The 18,872-nt window shown below is 40.2% G+C and overlaps 1 long non-coding RNA gene across 1 annotated transcript in view; it reads right to left on the reverse strand.

The window, feature by feature from the left end:
- LOC142060433 (uncharacterized) overlaps window positions 1-18,872 on the reverse strand; it is a 170,441-nt gene that overhangs the window by 15,611 nt on the left and 135,958 nt on the right. Inside the window, exon 4 of the long non-coding RNA XR_012661729.1 lies at window positions 11,168-11,240. This is a non-coding gene — a long non-coding RNA (uncharacterized LOC142060433). The remainder of the gene's footprint in view (window positions 1-11,167; window positions 11,241-18,872) is intronic.

The following is an 18,872-nucleotide window of genomic DNA, read 5'->3' on the forward strand; positions in this document are numbered from 1 at the left end:
AATACAGGGCTGGGTGATGTATCTTCTCAGTGGATCATCTCCTCTCTAGCAAGAAGAAGTATATCTGCTTTAGGTTTGATTTACATGCTGTTGGCTATCTTTAGCATCCTTCCGATTTCCAAGAAGATGACACAGATGTTAACTCCTCAAAGCCAGACAGTGCCTGGGCAGGGACTTGCTGCATGGCAGTTGAAAAGAACAGCAGTTGCAGATTGGGCTGGACAGCACACCACAAAGGAAAAACATACGGGGTTTGTGAAGGCCTGGTCTGCATGTTCAAATCCTATACTCAAACAGACTGTGGGTGAGCATGACCACAATAGGAAAATCACAGAGTCACCTCAACCATTCTGTGATTCTGTGGTTTTCCTATTGTGGTGATATTTCCTACTGGCTCACTAGGAAATAGCCTTTCAATTTATACCTTCCTTCACTAGGTTGCAGATGAAGCATGGACAGAATGGACCAAAGGCCCAGATAACAAAGCACTTCTTATTTCTTGGATAAAGATCAACACAAGCATCTCAAGAAAAGATTTTTAGAACTGCTGAACAGCTACGGATTTCACAGATAGGTGCTCAGCAGCTCTTAAAACAGGACTTTGCTGTTTGGAGACTGTTTCAGCCTACAGGCTCTCTTTGACAGTGTAGCAGACAGACATTTTTTGATGGAAAGGCAAGAATTTGAGGGAAAGTGGTGACTGAATTTCCTTCATTCATCATTTATAACTGAGGGTACACAGACAAATATGAGGTCCTTTGCTTACAGTCCAAGCTGGCTGGACACTTTCCAGACTCCACAAAATATAGTAAAAGTTTATATGGATTTACCTAACCAGGCTTGATCCCGAGCTTTTTCTTTCTGCACTGTTTTAGCATGTCCTACAAAAGCAGCGTCAGACTTTTCTCAGCAACAGTGAATGGCACTTGGTCCCATCCAAACAGCTCTTCACCTTCTCATTCGATGGAGATTCAGCAGCTGAATGCATTGAGACAGCAATGAACTTCTGTCACCCACAGCGTTAATGACTGAAAGCCAGGATTAAAGTAAGCAGCATAAATAGCAATTCTTTAATTATAATGAATGGCGCATTAACCTCAGCATGAATCTGTCATGACTTTTCAAAATGGCACATGTGTGGTGCTGTGCCTGAGTTAATGCCCTGGACTCTTCAGTTGTTCACTTAAGATCTGTTTGCTTCTCTGACCAGAATAGCTCCCATCCAGCTAACTTCAGTCATGGTGGGACATATCTATGTCCAGCAACACAGAAATATCCTGAGAAATATTGATGGTAAAGAAATTTGCTCATCTGCTTACTGTAGTCTTTCTTGTTCTGGGGATAAATAAACTTGTTAACTCCCAAGAAATAGGATTAGGCATTTATCACTAGTGTTAGATCCACATACAAGAGGCCAGATTCTCTGTAAGTCATCAAAGCTCTGCTGAAGTCCATGAAATGATGCCAATCGTTACCAGCTGAGAACCTGGTCAAAACACTGTGGAAAACCACAAATATATTACTTTCCATGAAACAGAAAACACAAATGTTATATTATAATGGGAATGGTTTAACACAGCGTGTTGCTATTAATGGACCCTCAGACCATGGAGGGCTGTATGCACTTTGATAGTCTTCCAAGCTCAGAAATGCTTCTCCACACTGTGGTTTGAGGATAGCATGCCATTGTATGTCAGAGCCACACAAAAAATGAGTTATGGTGGGATTATGTGAATTAAAGCTAAGGGTCATATAACCTTTCACACCCCAGTAGGGTGCTGACAAAGAGAGATGAAAAAAAGCCCCCATCTTGCTGTCTAGGTCTCATTAAGTTCTTAACAACTTTGGAAAGTCCCATGGTGTTTCACAAATCAGACATCGTAACCATCAAATGTCCTACAGCAAAGACTTTTACTGACCCACTGTTTGTTTATTTTTTTTATTTTGTTGCCCAAATACCTGTAAGTTTTCCCTCAGGTGTCTGAATATTTTGCCCACAGTTGCACACCAGGAGATGGCTTGATTCTGCGCTTGGCCTGAGCCGACTGAGGTTTCTCTCTTCCTACGCATGCATCAGCTGTACAACTTTTGTATGCAAACCCCCTTTACATGGCGCTGTGGAAGCCCTGGATTTAACTCAGACTCTCAGCCTTCTCTACAGCAATTCACTTGGATCAGTGTTCTGACTTTTAGTTAGCTGGCTGTTCCTCCCCTCTTCTTGCTTACAGCATTACTAACCTGTAGGGAAAGGGTGAGCTTACCCATTGTTGGAAATACAGAATATATTAAAAGTCAAAAAGTGATATAATGGCACTGCTCTCACCTACAGACAGACACGGTTGACCCAGCCAGGCAGACTGCTCAGGCCCAGGACTTCGCAGTTCTCTGATTGTTTATTCTGCCACAGCCCAGTGCCTTTGCCCCGTGCTGCCACATATTCTCAAGTCTATGATGAACTGGGTGTGTATATCCTGATTTCTTCTCACTCGTCCTGACCAGAAGTAAACAAGATTTCAAAAAGCAATTTGTCTCCTTCCTGCTTTTATCTCCAGGATTCTGCTTAGTGAACAGTACTGGAGCTTTACTCAGTATATCGATGCACCTCACACATCAGAATTTATCATTACTCTTAAATGATGGGGAGACTGAGGACAGGTAAGCAGATAGGCTTGCCCTAAATTAAGAACTGTTGTAAATTAAGTGCAGTGGATGGGTGAGAGGAAAAGACCAAATCTCCTGGAAAAAAAAAAAAAAGAAGGTGTTTTTTTTTCCTATGCCTATTTTTGTTTTGTTGTTGGTTGTAAATTATTGCATGAATGTGCACTTCCTAATGATGGCCACAGACAGAAAGGGGAAATTCCATACAGGCAGGGGAAGAAAATACAATTAATTTCACTATATTTCTAGCACAAATTAATCAAAAGGGAGGCCTACAGTTCATTAGAATCTCTGTTTTCACATTTTCAGCTCCTTGTCAAGTATCTAGGTTATATGTAGACCAGAATGGAAAATACAGATTTTAATAAAACCCCAGAGCTGAAATACTGAAGAACCACAAAGCTGAGGACCAACCCCACTTAGGGTAAATCCACAAAAGCTTTCTCTAAAAGTTAACAGTCCCCATGTCTTCCTATGAGCCAAAACTTGGAGTTTTTTCTCCCAGCTGCTGTCTGAGTCTGGTGTTACTTCTGGCCAGAAAAGAGATCCAGAAAAGTTATGTGCTGGGGTGTCATCAGCAGAGAAAAACCTGTTACCTATAGGAAGCTTGAATCAGCTTGCACTTCTGGCCTGATGTCTTGAATGTAAAGGATTTCTTTGAAGAATCTTCATTGCCTCCAAAAACAGAACTACATTAAAAAAAATAGATAGCCCTGAACAGGAAGGCCTGAACCACATATTCATTCTAGGTCCCAGATCTCTCAGAATCTGATTTCAGATCCTCTTCTCCATGTTCACAGTTGGGTTTGATCAAAACTAGAGGTGTTCTTCACCCAGCCCTTCAAAAACCCAGCCTTGGCTTTAACCAAATATGCCTAAGGCTCTTCCCTAGCAGCTTTCAGCTGGGTTTCCTTTTGATTGCAAAATAGTTTCTTTCTCCACTCAGTGGGCAATGAACCTTTCAGCATTTACCCCCATGGCTGCAACAGCTTCATTTATCTTCATCTTTGAAAGCAACTCTATAATTATACCTTGCATTGTTCTCTGCAAGACGCTCACCAGTTAAGAAAAATATGTAATCAGCCGCCTTCCTTTCTAGGCAAAGGTACGTGTGACCAGTGAGACCTTTCCAAACTAGGACTGTAAAAGAAGTTAGATGTTAGATAAGGACTATTCTCCAAAGGAGAAATATATGCAAAAAGGAGAAGATAGACATCTTGCCAGAGAGTAGCATTTCTAGATAAACACTTCTGGTTATAGATTATTTCAGATCACATATCTGCTTTCCTGTGTTCCTTTGATTATTACTGCTTGTCACTGACACTAAAATTGGAATTTGTGGCTGACCCCCATTCCCTATTGGCAAATGACCCTGAAAGGGTTATCAAGGCCTTATACCCAGTTTTTTCCTCTTCCCGTCACTTTAATTGTACTGGTAATCTCATACAGCTTGTGAATTGTGAGAAGAGAGGGAGGGGGGAAATATGCAGAAGAACTTGAGTTGAAAACCATGAAATTATGTCATAAATGCAAAGTTTCTCATAGGAAAGTCTCTGTCTCGACTACGCAGGATCGGGCAAGGGGTGGGAAGGAGGAGAGAATTCTTCAGGAAACTCAGAAAGAAATAGGCCTCTCCTCTTGTCTCTCACGTTTTGCAGAATAAATGCTTGGCGTTAAAGAAGACATGGGCTCCCTTGTCAGGATGAATCATCCCTTTGGAATCCACACAGAGCATAGGATGAAGAGGCGGTATATTGCAAAACGCCAAATGCATGTGCTGGAATCGCAGCCTGCTGCTTCCAGCACAACCCCACTAACTCAACCTCGCTCGCTCCCATTCCCATTTCTGGTTTGTGTCTTGTCACCTAAAACATAAACAAAGCTGAGGAGCTCATGGAGAGAAATGAGGGGGTGGAGGAATGGGGTGGAGGGAGGATGAGGCGAGGCTTCCAGTGCGACCCAGCTCTTCCTTTTGCTGCCCACAAGCATGAGAACATTCCTCTCGCACAGCCTGGTGTGTGGACCCCGTCCACATCTCTCCTTAGTAACAGAAACATGCTGCTGGAAGACAGTGTCCCCAGGATGCTTCTGGGTATTTTTCCCAGCATCATACATTTGGTTTGTGTTTTATTACTCTGGCAATATTAGGCGCTCTCTGAAAAAGATGACACTTCAAGAACACATGGAGAAAAAACAACGGCCTCACAATGAGTGCAGTCCATAGCCAACTACCAAGATATGAGAACAAAACAGTGTATAAGTAACATTTAGCATGAGGTAACTTACTTCAATGCTGAGCTACAAAAGCATCTAAGAAAGAGAAACTTTTCAAAAGGATAGTGTTTATTTACTCCACAGCATTTCCTTTGAAGTAGAAAATAATGGTAATACTGACAGGGAATTATAAGTGAAATAAAATAGATGTGAAAGGCTTTCAAAACGTTCCCTCTTAAAATTTTAAACTCACGGTCCACAGTATTTCCCCTTTTTTTGAGTACCTTAGCATGGGTTTGCCTTGCTGACATCAATGTACCAAAGGTAACACAGCGGGATAGAGTGGTACTCCAAGAAAGGTGTAGAAAAGGGTCCATTTCCGTGGTTCCCACTGTTCTAATAAATACAACTACTTTGTTCCCAGCACCTCCTCTTTCCCACATGCCTCTGACAGTTGGCAATAATAAAGTTGCTGAATTCATATGGAAAGAAGGAAATGAAATATTAAAATAACAAGACAAAGATAAGATTTGCATTTGTACTTATACCATTGGCTTTTAAGAGAGTTTCCCCTATTAATATTAGATTTTGACAGAGGGAGGGGGAGGCCAAGTTTCTGCGCATTTCAAATGCTGACCATCATCCTGCTGTCATTAGTAGCGTGTTCCTGAGCTAACTGATCATTCAACAGTAACAGCTTAATCCAGATTGGGCAGATACACACAGCCCCATCTCTGTCAAACTAACCAGGCTGCACAACATAGAGTTTATGCCAGATTTACACTGGATGTGTCTAGACAGACAATATCTGATCTGGCTTAAAGTAAGAGTGGCATGAACAGACAGTATCTGTGCTGGCAAAAAGCCTGGCAGGACAGAGTTAAGCTGTGACATCCTTTTTTAACAAACTTAAGCCAGTGAGGAAAAATTCATGTAAGAGCAGTATTTCATATTATATAGCCACAGAGCTTTTCACTTAGTACTAGGGGTCCTAATGCTGGATTTTCTGTATCACTGAAATGTAGCTGTAGCCTTTGTTTACACCTATGCTGTGAGCTCTACATCTTCCTTGTGTTCGATTCAGTGTCAGCACAGCTCTTAAATGAGGTTTGGAGCTCATGGAGTTCACACAAGGATTTGTTACAACTAGATGAAGCTGTTTCTGAAGACATACCCAAGCAGTTTGAATACCAAAGCACTAAAACTATTGACCATATTTGGCCCTCAATTTTATGTTCTCTCTAATTCTACCAGTCTTCTTGGAAAAAGCTTTCATGTGTCTGCCGATCTTTGGTTTATAGCCCCTTTAAAACTCTATTGCCTTTTTTGATTGCCAGACACCCTTCCTTCCACGTGCTGCCCCAAAGTGACATCTCCCTTACTTGACTATGTTAAGGCGACCAACCACACAACTATTTTGTGCCTCCATGGCATGTTTGCAGACCATTTTCCAAACAAACCATGCTTTCCATAGGCGCCTTGGTAAACCTGGCAGAACTCCAACACATAAATTAGAAGGGTCCTGATTCACATCTCAGCTGCAAAAAATGTGCAAGACATACACTGAACAAGTCCAGCCACCGGATGGGAGGACTCAACTAATTGGTGGAGTTGGCTCAAATACTTGGCCACCAGCTGGCTGATACAGCAGCCTTCAGCCCCAGGGAGTCAAATGTTCCACCCAGAATCAAAGCTGGGTCTCTTTAGTGGTAGAGCAGAGCAATAACCTCTGGTACCACATGGCTCAGACCATTTTTTAATTATTATTATTAATTTTGAAATATAAAAACAGTATAAACCCTTTTCTAAAATTTAATTTGCATTTTAAAAAGCAGAAAAGAAAAGAATGAAAGCATATGGTATCAATCATATTTTACAATACTTGTAACAGCAGTTCGGAAACATGTGTTTCCTAACTGCTCATTCAGCAGTATCTGTATAATTTTTTTAAGCAAAAAACAACCCTCTAAACAAAGCATTTAAACTAACCAGCATTGCATGATATTGTACTTAGCTGAAATGAACCATTTTATTTGGGTGTAAGCTGAATAGAACCAGTGGTTACTGTTGCTCTGTTACTATTCCAGAAACCTTCTTTCAACTTTAAATTAGATTCAGGAAGAAAGGAAGAAAAATACCATTCCTTCAAGTATCACTGCAATTGCTACTCCTGTAATGGCAAACACTGAAAGTGTGGTATATCTTGTTCATGCTGTTGCCAGAACACTTTATATAACAACAGAGGGTCTGTCTTAATGGAACAAAACAATGGCTCATCAAAACAGGTTCCCTGTCTCAGTAGTGGCCTTTTAACTGATGCTTCCAGAAAAGCACGGGATCTGCCTCATTCATTTAGCCAATTGATGCTGAGAAGGTAAGTACTTCATCTTGATCTTCTGTGATGATTAATTAATATTTGGATCATCTTTCCTTTCTTATCATTAAATGTGGCTGAAAAAATAGGGTCGTATTGCTATGACTGCCTTGGGGTGCCCAACATATAAACTTCATGAATTCAATTCATATATTTAATAGCCCTTCAGAGATCCATCACACTTCAACATGGAGGAATAACAAGAATTGGTTCCAGTCACCTATGCCTCAAACCAAATGCAACACTTCTCTTTCTCAGATCAGATCACTACCCAATTTCTTGAGAGATGTATGTACCTCCCCCGTTCCCCCCACCACCCCCATATCACCATCCTGTCAAAACCCATTTTCTCTGCTGAAAGCCACTGGGTGATTTTTAGCAGATAAATGCGCCACCTTCAGATTTCAACTCTATCACATTTTGTTTGTTTGTCTGTCTCTCTGCTACATTCTGCATACCTTCTTGCAACAGAGTGATAATATAGTTATTGCCAGAAAAAAATGTACGGACATCCCTCTTCCTCTCTCAGTCACACTGACATCCATTCATTTTACACTGAAATAACTCCGTTGACTTTATTGTAGTTGTTCTGACTTGGTATTGGTACAAGCGAGAGAAGAACAAGGTTCTATTTATATTTTTCATTTCCTATGTGCAGCTGATGTCTGAGACCCTGCAGCGCGCTGGCCTTCGCTGGGATACTTGACAAAAATCCACCCTTCTCTCTGAAGATAAAACAAGGGTTTATCAGCAAGAAATTAGTAAAGCAATCAACATGCAAGAGGATCCTCATTTAATAAGTGCTAACTTTTATTTTCCTAATAGGCATTAAAAACAATAACACCACGTCCATGATACAATTTGATTAAATTGGCTCCGATGGCTTTGGGAGCAGTAATATGATTAAATGTCTAACACAGTACATGTTCTTGGTGGCTGATCGGCAGAGTGCCTCACTTTTATTCCACAAACGCCGCAGTTCTTGGTGATGATGGCATTAACCATTTCCTGTTCAAGCCTGCTGGAAAATCCAAGCACTTTCCTGTCAGAAAGACCTGAGACACACTCTGGGGCAACACCATGGAGTGAAGAACTGGGAAAAATTTCCAAATATTCTCTTCCCATTTGTCCTTTGTATCTTGCAACCAGGTCCTTGGTCACTGCTTGACCTGTGAGTGGAAAACATTTTCCTACCTACTGTCTATTTTGAAACACAATCCCTAAAGTAAAGATCTTGACACAACCCTCAGTTCAATGTGCACCACGTGTCAGGGCTCCCCCCTCGATGCACACAACACAAGTGGAAGCATTCATTCCAGATTCAGAAAGTTACCATGTCTCCCATGGCCAGACTCTGTAATTACTTCTTTCTGACCTATTTCATGGCTAAAATGACTGAATGAAATTTAACCCCTAAAACAAGAGAGATTTCTATGATGGGGCATGATTTGTAAATGATTTAAATATGATTCATTCCCTTGTGCAATGAAGTGCTAATACATCTGCTACCTTTAAGAATTTTTTTTTTAACTGTAAGAAATTATTAAGAAATCCTATTGAAATCAAGAATCTTATAAGACACCTGCTCATCCACTTGAGCTTAAGCATGTGCATGAGTGCCTGATGCATTGGAACCAGTGCCTTCTGCACAGACTGAGATCCACTGCAACCCAGCTTAACTTCAAGGGAATTTGCCAAGATCCCAATAACACAGCTTCTCGATACTACCTAAAATAAATAATACAAACTTCCCAGCATCATGATTTTTACAAGAGGAGCTGTTTATATACCCCATCATGTGACTAATAGATCAGATATTGTAACAAATCGTTCTTGCTCATCTCAGGAACCTGTACTAAAGGCCCTTGGCATCAGGACACCAAGAAATAAACCCAGTCAAGTTCAAGGGGCAAAATATCTGAACAGTTTCATGTTACTTTCTTTCCCCAGTGTATTCTGTAGGCTGGATAAAACAAACACAAAAAAGCCCAGGTGGATTCATGGGCATATTTATACTGGACAGACTGGAATGAAGTGTCTCCAGTGCTTCAGAATAGAACATTTCCAGGTGCACAGCAGCATTCAGTATCTAACGCTTTTGAATACAGAGCTCATCACTAAGACAAGAGGAAATTATTATTTCAACTCCTTTTATCAGACCCCACATCATGTGTTTGCACTTGTTCAAACCCAGAGCAGACTTCACTGTTTATTTTTTGTATTTCTGAGAGGTCTTAGCCATATGCAGAAATATGTCATGGTTTCCACTGCCTCTTCACACAGCACTTGACTGTGACAGTTAAAGAAGGGAAGATGGGAAGCCTCATGACCAGCTTCATTTAACAGCTAAGGAGAGAAGGCAGAGCAAAGCCAAGCAGCTTCTACAAAGGACGCACTACAAGCTCAGGTCCTGAGTTCAGTACCTACATTTCTAATTCAGGAAAAGTCATCTGTCCTCTTGTCTTCCCTGGCCAAGATGACTGTCTAATAGATAACTGGGGAAGTTAAGCTACTTTGGGATTTAAATAATTTACAATGCAGCGGGAGAACAAACCTTTTTTTAATTAATCAAATTCTATAAAATCTGATAATTTAACAGAATCTGAAGTACCAATGATGATGTAATGACACATCCTGAGAGAAAATTCTATACATTTCCCCCCTCTTTTCCTCTAAATCGGTAATTACTAACATAATGCTAAATAAGAAAAGATTTAGTCTCCAGTCATGGAGCCTTTGATGTAGCGCACGGCTTTTTTGTTCTAATTCCCTATAGATAAAATAGGCACAGATTACTCCTTTGTACCCTAACAGCTTTCTCACCATGCCTTCCCGCAGCACAACTTCTTGTTCAGTCAGGCTGGCATATCTGTAGTGACTTACGCTGCTTATTTTTTGTTTTCATGCCTGCAAAGGTTCACACAGCCAGGGGAAGGCTCATTTCTGAAGAGGAATAATGCACTGAGAAGCCTCCTGGACCTCGTTCATGGTCCCTTCCAGGAGAACTAATTGCCAAAACTAATTAAGACTGAAACTGATGGGGTTCTCTCCCACATAGACTTTACAGGATTAGGAACAATACTGGTTAGCTGTAAACACGGTCTCTTAAAAAAACTACAGATTCTCTTTGCCGAAGGCTTAGAGTGGGCGGGGATCAGAAGCTTTTTGATATGTAAGTATACCCAGCAGTAATAAAAGTCTTACACCAGGTTAACTACACAATTTGCTAATAACATTTGCTGACACAATCCATGAAAATCACTCTGGCAGCCTGATTTCTGGCAAGTGTACAAACGTTTTATTGAACACATGCTGCCTATGAAACATGGTCTATGAAAACATGGCCCCCCTATTCGCAAACGGGCAGCTGAGTAACATGTGAATAAATACCTGCTCTCGATCCCTCCTAGTTTATAGCGGGCAGGAAACCTCCAGTTCTTTCACACACATTTTGAAGGAAAAAGCGAGAAAAAGTTTCTCAACTAACTTTGGTGTTGGAGAGCAAAACCTCCAAACAGTATGGCCTGCAACTTCCCTCACCAGTGAGTGTCAGTCAAGGCAGGCATTCCATTTAAAAGAAATCTTTATTTTCACACTGTTTTGAGCTGAAACATGGTCCACTCATGTTCTTCTACTCAAAGTGGAGCTTTACAGAATTCAATGATGCATATTATAAGCGAAAATTTTTCAGGGAATTGCATGCAAGAATCTCAAGGCAGTGTTTTGCCCTGAGATTGGCCCTGGCTGCACAGGAGAAAGTCCCAGGGAATATGCATGACTAGACATATAAAATATGTATCCAGGCTGACCTACCCATTCGTTTATGAAACAGCATTTCCAAAGGCAGATGGTGAAGCGCTGTCAATCACTACCATGATGCTAGAGGAGCACGATGCAGTTCAGCAGGTATCTAGCACTTACTGGTAAATCAAGCGCACACGCGGTGGTCCCAAGATATACTGGATTCCCCCTCCACCACCACCTCTAAAACGCCCTGTGACATAGGACAACACAAAACACTGCATTACTGACTGCTTACTCAAGAGGGGCCGTTACAGGTAAAGGGATGGAATTTTTTCCCCATGTTTCAGCTGAATGGCTGCCACGCTTCGGGGGCAATAATTAAGACTAGTGAATAACACAATCATTTTTTCTTTCACTATTGGTAAATTTATTTCTGTGATATGTTGATGTGTCAGTAACATCTATTTGTTTGTCACATCTCTCGCAGTATCCCTCAGAATTATCCAGAAATGGGGAAAGTCCACAAAAAACTCAGAAACTAGGTACCAATATAACAGCTGGTAATTGGCAGTTGTCGTTTAGGGTTTTTGCATTTTTGTTCATACAGAAAAAATTATGACGCTATTCTATCCCAGAAGTAAAATTCATTGGTTTTAATACATTATTTTAATCTTATAATTTTGATTTTTCCTTTCACACACATAAATAAATGCTTCTGAAATAGAAAAAATAAAGAAAAGGAAAATGAATAACGTGAAAGGGAAATGGAGAAAGATGTGTTGGTTTCTCCACAATATTCAATAGAATCATAAAAATTTCTTAACATAGCCATTAATGATAGAACATATCTGGTCATGTTAATTTATCAGCTCTGCACTTCAACCCAAGCACACACATATTTCAGAGAAGAATTCACAAAACACATTGTGCAAGCCTGTCCACAAATCTGGGCCCTATTCTGAGAGCCTTGCCTGATTTATAGCTTTGAGAAGAAATTGTGCAAAACTTGTGGTTGGCCTGAGACCTGGAAAATTTGATCAAAGTCAAACCCCCGGATTCAAAAGGGTGCCTTACATATTCATATAAGGCAAATGTTCTTATAGGTGCTGTGAGTGCTCACCTGCTCTCTCTTGGACATTTCCAGAATTATTTGCTAGGAGGGAGAGATACTTCTGAAAGGGATGACTATCTGATTTTGTACAACCATTCTTGCACCGCGATCTACATGTTTGCAGAGGTGATAGTAATAACACTGGGGTATTTTTATGCTAGGGAGGACCCTTCTGCTTAGGGACTATTAGCATCATATTAAATCTTTGGCTTTAGAGAAGGGGCCTGTCAGGTTCAACACTGAGAACTGCAAACTTCTCCTCTGAGGAGATGTGTGATGTGCTAGTAGTGCTGCCTGCATTGTTTCCCATCTTCCCTAAAGCTGCTTCTTTATTTTAGTGTGGCTCAGACCCAAATTCAGTACTTTCGGAGTGGCTGGCCTATGCCAATCTAGTAGTCTGAGTTAACGATTTCATATTGTTACAATTGTCTTAGTGGCCGGAGTCCTCCACGTTGGCGCAAGTAGGGTGGCTTCTGTTATGCTGCAAATAATTAACTGTATAATTTTGATACGTGTGAAATACATACACGAAGATGGCATGTAGGAGGATATCTTTCACTGGCTTCTAATAACAAAGTAGAAAACAAAGCAACACAAAAGTCCTCCAAAACTGCAGAAGTAATGCCACAATAAATTAATCTTTCCAGTCATTATGTCCACAAGTGTGAAACAGTCTGAGGGATGCCAGATTCTTCCTCTAAAAGAAATGCTGAATTCTGATAACCATTGAGTGATCCCTCATTTCTTCAATGTGCAAAGCTGTGAAACCCCAAGGGTTATTTTTTTCCCTTTCATTTCTCTGCTGACAAGTGGCATGGGAAGTGTAGAAAGAGTTTAAAAATTTAGCTTTGAGAAAACATATTCCCAATGGGATCTACTTTATACACTGATTTCAATGGAAAACTATTTTCCTAAAGGGTTTTTTTTTCATCCCCTTTCCCAGCTTGCTTCATGAAACCAAATGTTTTACATAATATTGGAAATCAACCCCCACCCCTCACTTATTCCCTCCCTTCTCTCTGTCTGTCTCTCTGTGGAATAGGCAAATCAATGGAGAAGTGTTCAAGCTTTTGTTAAAATGAAAGAATGGAAAATTAAAGGAGGTTGTTCAGAGTAACAGTCACATAAAAATGTACAGCCTGTGGTTCTTGACTCTCTTTGACTGTAGAACTGTTGCTCGTTTCTCTCCAGCTGCCTGTGATAAAGGTACATATGCAGTCTGTATATAATTATATGAGGGTGTGCAGGCAAACCCCTGCACAGCCAGGATGATGTGAGGTTTCTCTATACACTCATTATGTTCCTGGACTTTCAGATTTTTGTAGACAAAATAAGATTTCTTTCATTAAAATGGGATTTATTTGTGGTTCAATAGCCTGAGGCTGCAGAAAAACAGGGCATTTCACCATTGTGTCATTGAACATTGAACTCTTGCCTTTTAATTATATAGGTTTCTGACACCCAACCAGACTTCTCTTTTTTTTCCCTCGTCCCTTTAAGGGAGATGACGCAATTGTGACATAGCCGGGCCCCAAATAAGAAATTCCTAACCCAGATGGACACAGTATAAACATTCAGATGCAGAGACACTTGGTTTAGTATTGCGGCAGGACCCGGTTGATTTGAACCACACTTTTCACAGGGCCTTGCTGGCCCCCAAATGAGAAATTATTGATCCAAATGGAGTAACATAAGGATTCTGTCATGCAGTGAGAGCCACGTGGAGGCTTCTCCCAGGCAGATGGACCAGTTGAATAGTCAGTTCTTTCCCTGGTGAGAAATGAAACTAGAACAGGTTTTTCTTTTTTCTTCTTTTTTTTCCTGGTTCGTGCATATTCTTACCCGGTGTTATCTGAAAGTGAGGTATTTCTTATCCTAAAGTGAATGAACTAAAATGTCCTTAATTATGCAAAGGTAATTTGACCTGATGAACAGGTCAAATAAAAAAGAAACACAATCCAGCTTCACATAGATCAAGGAAATCTTCAATCTGAAAATGAGAAGTGCTGAACTGTCCCCATTCCTATTAAAATTCAATTTGTGTTGCTGTTATTCAACACCTCTGGAGCTCAGGCCATCTGGGTCCTTTCACATCTGTGATCCAGCCTTCCCACAGGTCAAAAATACCTGATAGTATAAATCTAACACCCAAGACTTAAGGTCATGTGGTCAGACTCAGCCCTGAAAAAATCAGGAGGACCATTGGAGTCTGCCTGGTCCAGAGACTGACACCTTCAGTAATCTATTTCACATAGCAGTGAATAAGCAGACTTCACAGTTAAAAAAGGAGCTGCATGAAACTTGGAAGTGAAAATGTAAAAAATATATAAGTATATACATATCTATGTTCTTTTTTTTTTAATTTTTTGATGCAAAAGACGCATTTTGTGGGGAGAAATGCAGAAATAAAAAAAGTCCTCAAGTGTTAATACTTCACTACTATTCTGTTTGATTAAAAAATATCATTTCACTGACTTTACATTTACAATGAAGTTTATAAAATTATATGTAGTAGAACATCAACTTTTTCAGGCACAATTTCACAACAATCTTCTGTTTCAAATAGCTCTAGGAAAAATATTAACTGTATGACTCTTGTAGTCAGGACCATGCCATCCACACAGGAAGACAAAGAAACCATCAGCCATACATTGTTTCTGCGTGCATCTCTGGTATTATTTTTAACTATGGCATTATATCACATTGGGCAAAATTATTTGGAAAGATCTTAAAAAGAATTCATATAAAAAGATTTCTAAGCACCACAGCAGGTGACAATTTAATCCAATTGAAAAATCAACACTGGACACCTAGTAACCAGTTGCCAGGCTTTCACCACATGCCACTGTTATCAGCCATTGATTAGATGAATTAAATTTTTGTAACCAAGAGAAGGTTTTGTGTCCCCCTTGGACCTGGTTCAATACTTCCCATGAGATCAGGCAGGCTTTTTGTAAGCTTTACACCTTTCTCAAAATAGTCCTGCAAACACAAAATTCAGCAGGAAAATTATCAGTTAAATGGCATAGTCATTACTTGAATGACCGCAGCTAAAACTTCTTGGTATTTCCCAAAAGGTGACAAAGAATTTCCCAGTAGCACAAGGTCTCTAAAATAATTTAGATACGAAACCTAAGCACTACACAGGCAGGAAATGTCCAGGTACTGATGGATCCAACTGTCTCCATGTACAGTATGGTAGACTTTTAGAGGAAAGCTTTCCTGGTACAAGAAGGTGCTAATGATGAAGACTCAAGAATTCATCACAGCATCTCCTAATGTGTTATGTCCCAGCTGATCCCTATGGATCCCTACAAATCATTACTGTCATCTTCCCAGTGCAAACAGACAGAGAGAGAAGGAGAATCTGACAGTGCTTCTCTCTATGGCCTGTCTACACATAATTCTGTGGATTAGAAGTGCAACATGAAGCACATCATGAAAACTGATCACAGCCTTTTATTCTGCACTGAGTGTCTTTTGGATGGGGCTGAGAGCAAATAAAAGGGTTTATGCATTTCCAGGTCATTTAAAGGTATTATACATAGCCAATAAGGCTTTGGGATAAGAAAGCAACTTCAGAGGAGGAGTTAAAAAATCTGTGGTCCCCCACTTATACTCCTTGTTTTTTGTCTATTTTTTTTCTAGCATCCTTTCTGTGTCACCAGAAAATATAAGGAGAGCAGCATTTGAGTTAAACCTTGCCTGAATTATCCCTTTCATAAGCCTGTGTCTTCATTTTTTTAAAGTAAAGGTTTCCTTTATTAATTTTACCCAGCTAGCATTCACTTAGCATTTGCTTTGAGGGATAATTGACAGGTTGAGGCGACACCCGCCAGAACTAGAGCCATAAATCAGAAATAATTTCCAAAATTGGCTGAGGGGCTGATATGTTGAATAGGCAAATACAGGTAAAAATCTCTCTATTAGGCCTGACAGGAGCAGCAAATGTCAAGAAAGTGCTCCCTAATGCACCAGATTAGATTAATTTTGTGGTTCCTTCTTTGGGTGATTTTGTCTTTGGAATGTTACTGTGCTCTGACAGTGCTACCAGACTGCTCTCCTGGAGGGGGAGAGCTTCTATTTTCCTCTTAGATGAGGAGGATTAACCAAAACTGCTGTGGGAAAAAATGGTGACTTCTTTTAACTCTAGCTTGTCTTTAAAATAAGTCCCTTTCATAGTCCCAGCAGTAAAGTTAAAAAAAAAGATGTGTGCAAAAAAACTCCAAAAGATTAAAACATTTGTATTGTGGAAGTGGGAACTGCTTGGTCATCTGTGACAACTCAGGGTCCACTATATTTGCCTATTGAATTCCATGGTAAAATCCTCTCAACTGAATGGCATGAGATCGTTATAAAGTGGGTAGACAGGCTGGAAGAAAATTAACTTCCAAGAGTTCTGTTCACTCAGTGCTTTTCTGTCAAGGCTATCAAAACATTTTGCCAAGAGCAGTGCAGTTAGTAATAGATAACTGTTACGAGGGAGTAGGTAGCTATGATCTTATTTGACAAAGAGAGAGCTCTGCTGGTGGTGATGTCAAGGACCGTGATCGGTCACTAATGGCGCCAATACCCAGAGTCTGTAAAGCCACGTCTTCCAGTTTCATGCTTTTCACCACCTGGCAGCAAAGGTCAAAATAATCAGACTTATGAAAATTAAAATGGTTTTGGTCAGGTTGTCCAAATCTTTTTCATTACTTTCTGCTAAATAAGAGGTGTGTTTTCCTCCAGGCCTTCTGAATTCAGGCACACACATTAAAAACACATACACTGCAAAAATGGCCAAAATTCCATCCCAGAATAAAACTGTGAAAATTCACAGTTTCTTCTACTGAGCAATTATTTCAGTTTTCACCAACAGGAATGGTGAGATTTTAGCATCAGGTTTTTTTGTTTGCAACATAAATACTTGTAAAGCAAAAAACTGGTAGCTTTGCAAACTCTAGACATATTTAAGGATCTTCTGTGAAATATGATGGATGAGGGGGAAGAAAAGAACAGCTCTTGTCATGGGAAGCCAGAAAGAGAAAAGTTCTCTGAGTACCCCAGGACTAAAGACCTTGAAAGATAACAAGGTTAGGGTCATGATACAAGACGGATTGCAGCTGATAGTGATGGCTGAAACGCATAGAGAAGTGTGGGCTGGTAATCAGACTGACAGATCGCAGTATTTCCCACTACTCCCGGTTTTCTTTTTCCCCGAAGTCATAAGCAGGTCAACTCTTCCATTCCTCTGCCTTAGATTTTATATTTGTGTATAAGTCTCTGTACCAGAGTTAAAGACAAAGTTCAGTGCTGGCCTCAACCCAAGCTTGGACACAAAACCTCTCCCCATAAGACCACCTGTGTATCTGTTCTATATTTTCTGAGACTGGAAAGCAGACTGGCTGCTTCCTCAAGAATGCACATTTCCACTCATTGTAAGGGACTTAAGATGTTGTGTAGGAACATCTCTTTCTATTTACTTCAAATCTTGCTGGAGGGACAGTCTTCCAAGGAAACAAAGTGGGTATGCCTTGTTTTGTTTTGCAAAAAATGCTACCTGAGAAGGGGTATATTCACTCTATAAATGTACCAGGAAGAAACTGATATGAGCACAAAAGTTCTATAACCAGAGAGGTAATGTTGACCTAATAACAAAATCCTGTAGACTGACCTTGTGCACCCTTAGGATGGAAATGAGAAGAAAGTTCTTGGAACAGCTTTCTAATAAGGGAGCAGATGAGCAAACTACTAAATCAGCTAAACGACCTAATTAATCCATTAATTTTATTATTATGCATGAAAGTTGTCTTTAGTGGCTGTAAGTCGGACTTGGTCCAAAGTGCCCCTTGCACAATCACGTTCCTCGTGTAGAAAAGAGGGAAAACAAGTATCTAGTACTAAAGTCTACTTTATTTATGTTGGCAAAGGAGAGTTGATTTAACTGATGACACGTTATTCACAACCAGTTTCTTTGGACTTATAGAAGGCATTTCAGCAGCTCAGCCTGAAGCCTAAAAGCATGGGGAAGAGAATGGCTAGATCTGTACAAGGCAAGTTGGGAGCAGTATACTTCAAAAGTCTCACGCTTACTACTATTTTATTTTGTTTTGGTTTTTTTTAATCTATTTTATATCAACATTCAAGTAGAAGCAGCTACACATTTATCTTGGATTTTGATATCCCACCCACCCCCCAACCCACCCCCCATCACGCCCCACCCCCTTAGAGCTAACAACACATTCTTGAAGAGTTCATCACATTGAGGACTGTGAGTAAAGTCTACATCAAATCTGGTACTAATAAAACTAGACTAAGACTAGGATCAGAAGCAGACTCACCTAGGAGTACATTTCCTATCACAGGCACCTATGGTTTGATGGGCCACATACATTGCATGTAGCTCACAGCCAGCAAAGCTTTCCAGACTTGGGATCTGACTACCTCCTCCTACCAAAAAATTCTCAGATGTGGGAAAAGACTTATTGGAAAACTTCTCTGAGGTTCACCCAAGGGAGGTTTTTTCCTCTTTTCTACTCAAATGAGAGGAGTATCTAATAATACAGTAGCCATAACTATTTGAATTTGGTCTGCTCCAGTCTGAACACCCACAGTGTCTATTTCTAAACCATTTGCCCTTCCCTAATTCTTACAAACCACTTTACAACTCAAGTCTAATCAATAACAACTGTGTGAAACAGCACTCAGACAGTAAAGAAGTTGGAATTCCCCTTAATAGCCCTTTAAAGGAGTTTTAATTAATTCCATGCGCTTCTGTAGGATTATCAA

The sequence above is a fragment of the Phalacrocorax aristotelis genome, chromosome 7 (genome assembly GCF_949628215.1).
Source record: "Phalacrocorax aristotelis chromosome 7, bGulAri2.1, whole genome shotgun sequence".
Lineage (NCBI taxonomy): Eukaryota > Metazoa > Chordata > Aves > Suliformes > Phalacrocoracidae > Phalacrocorax > Phalacrocorax aristotelis.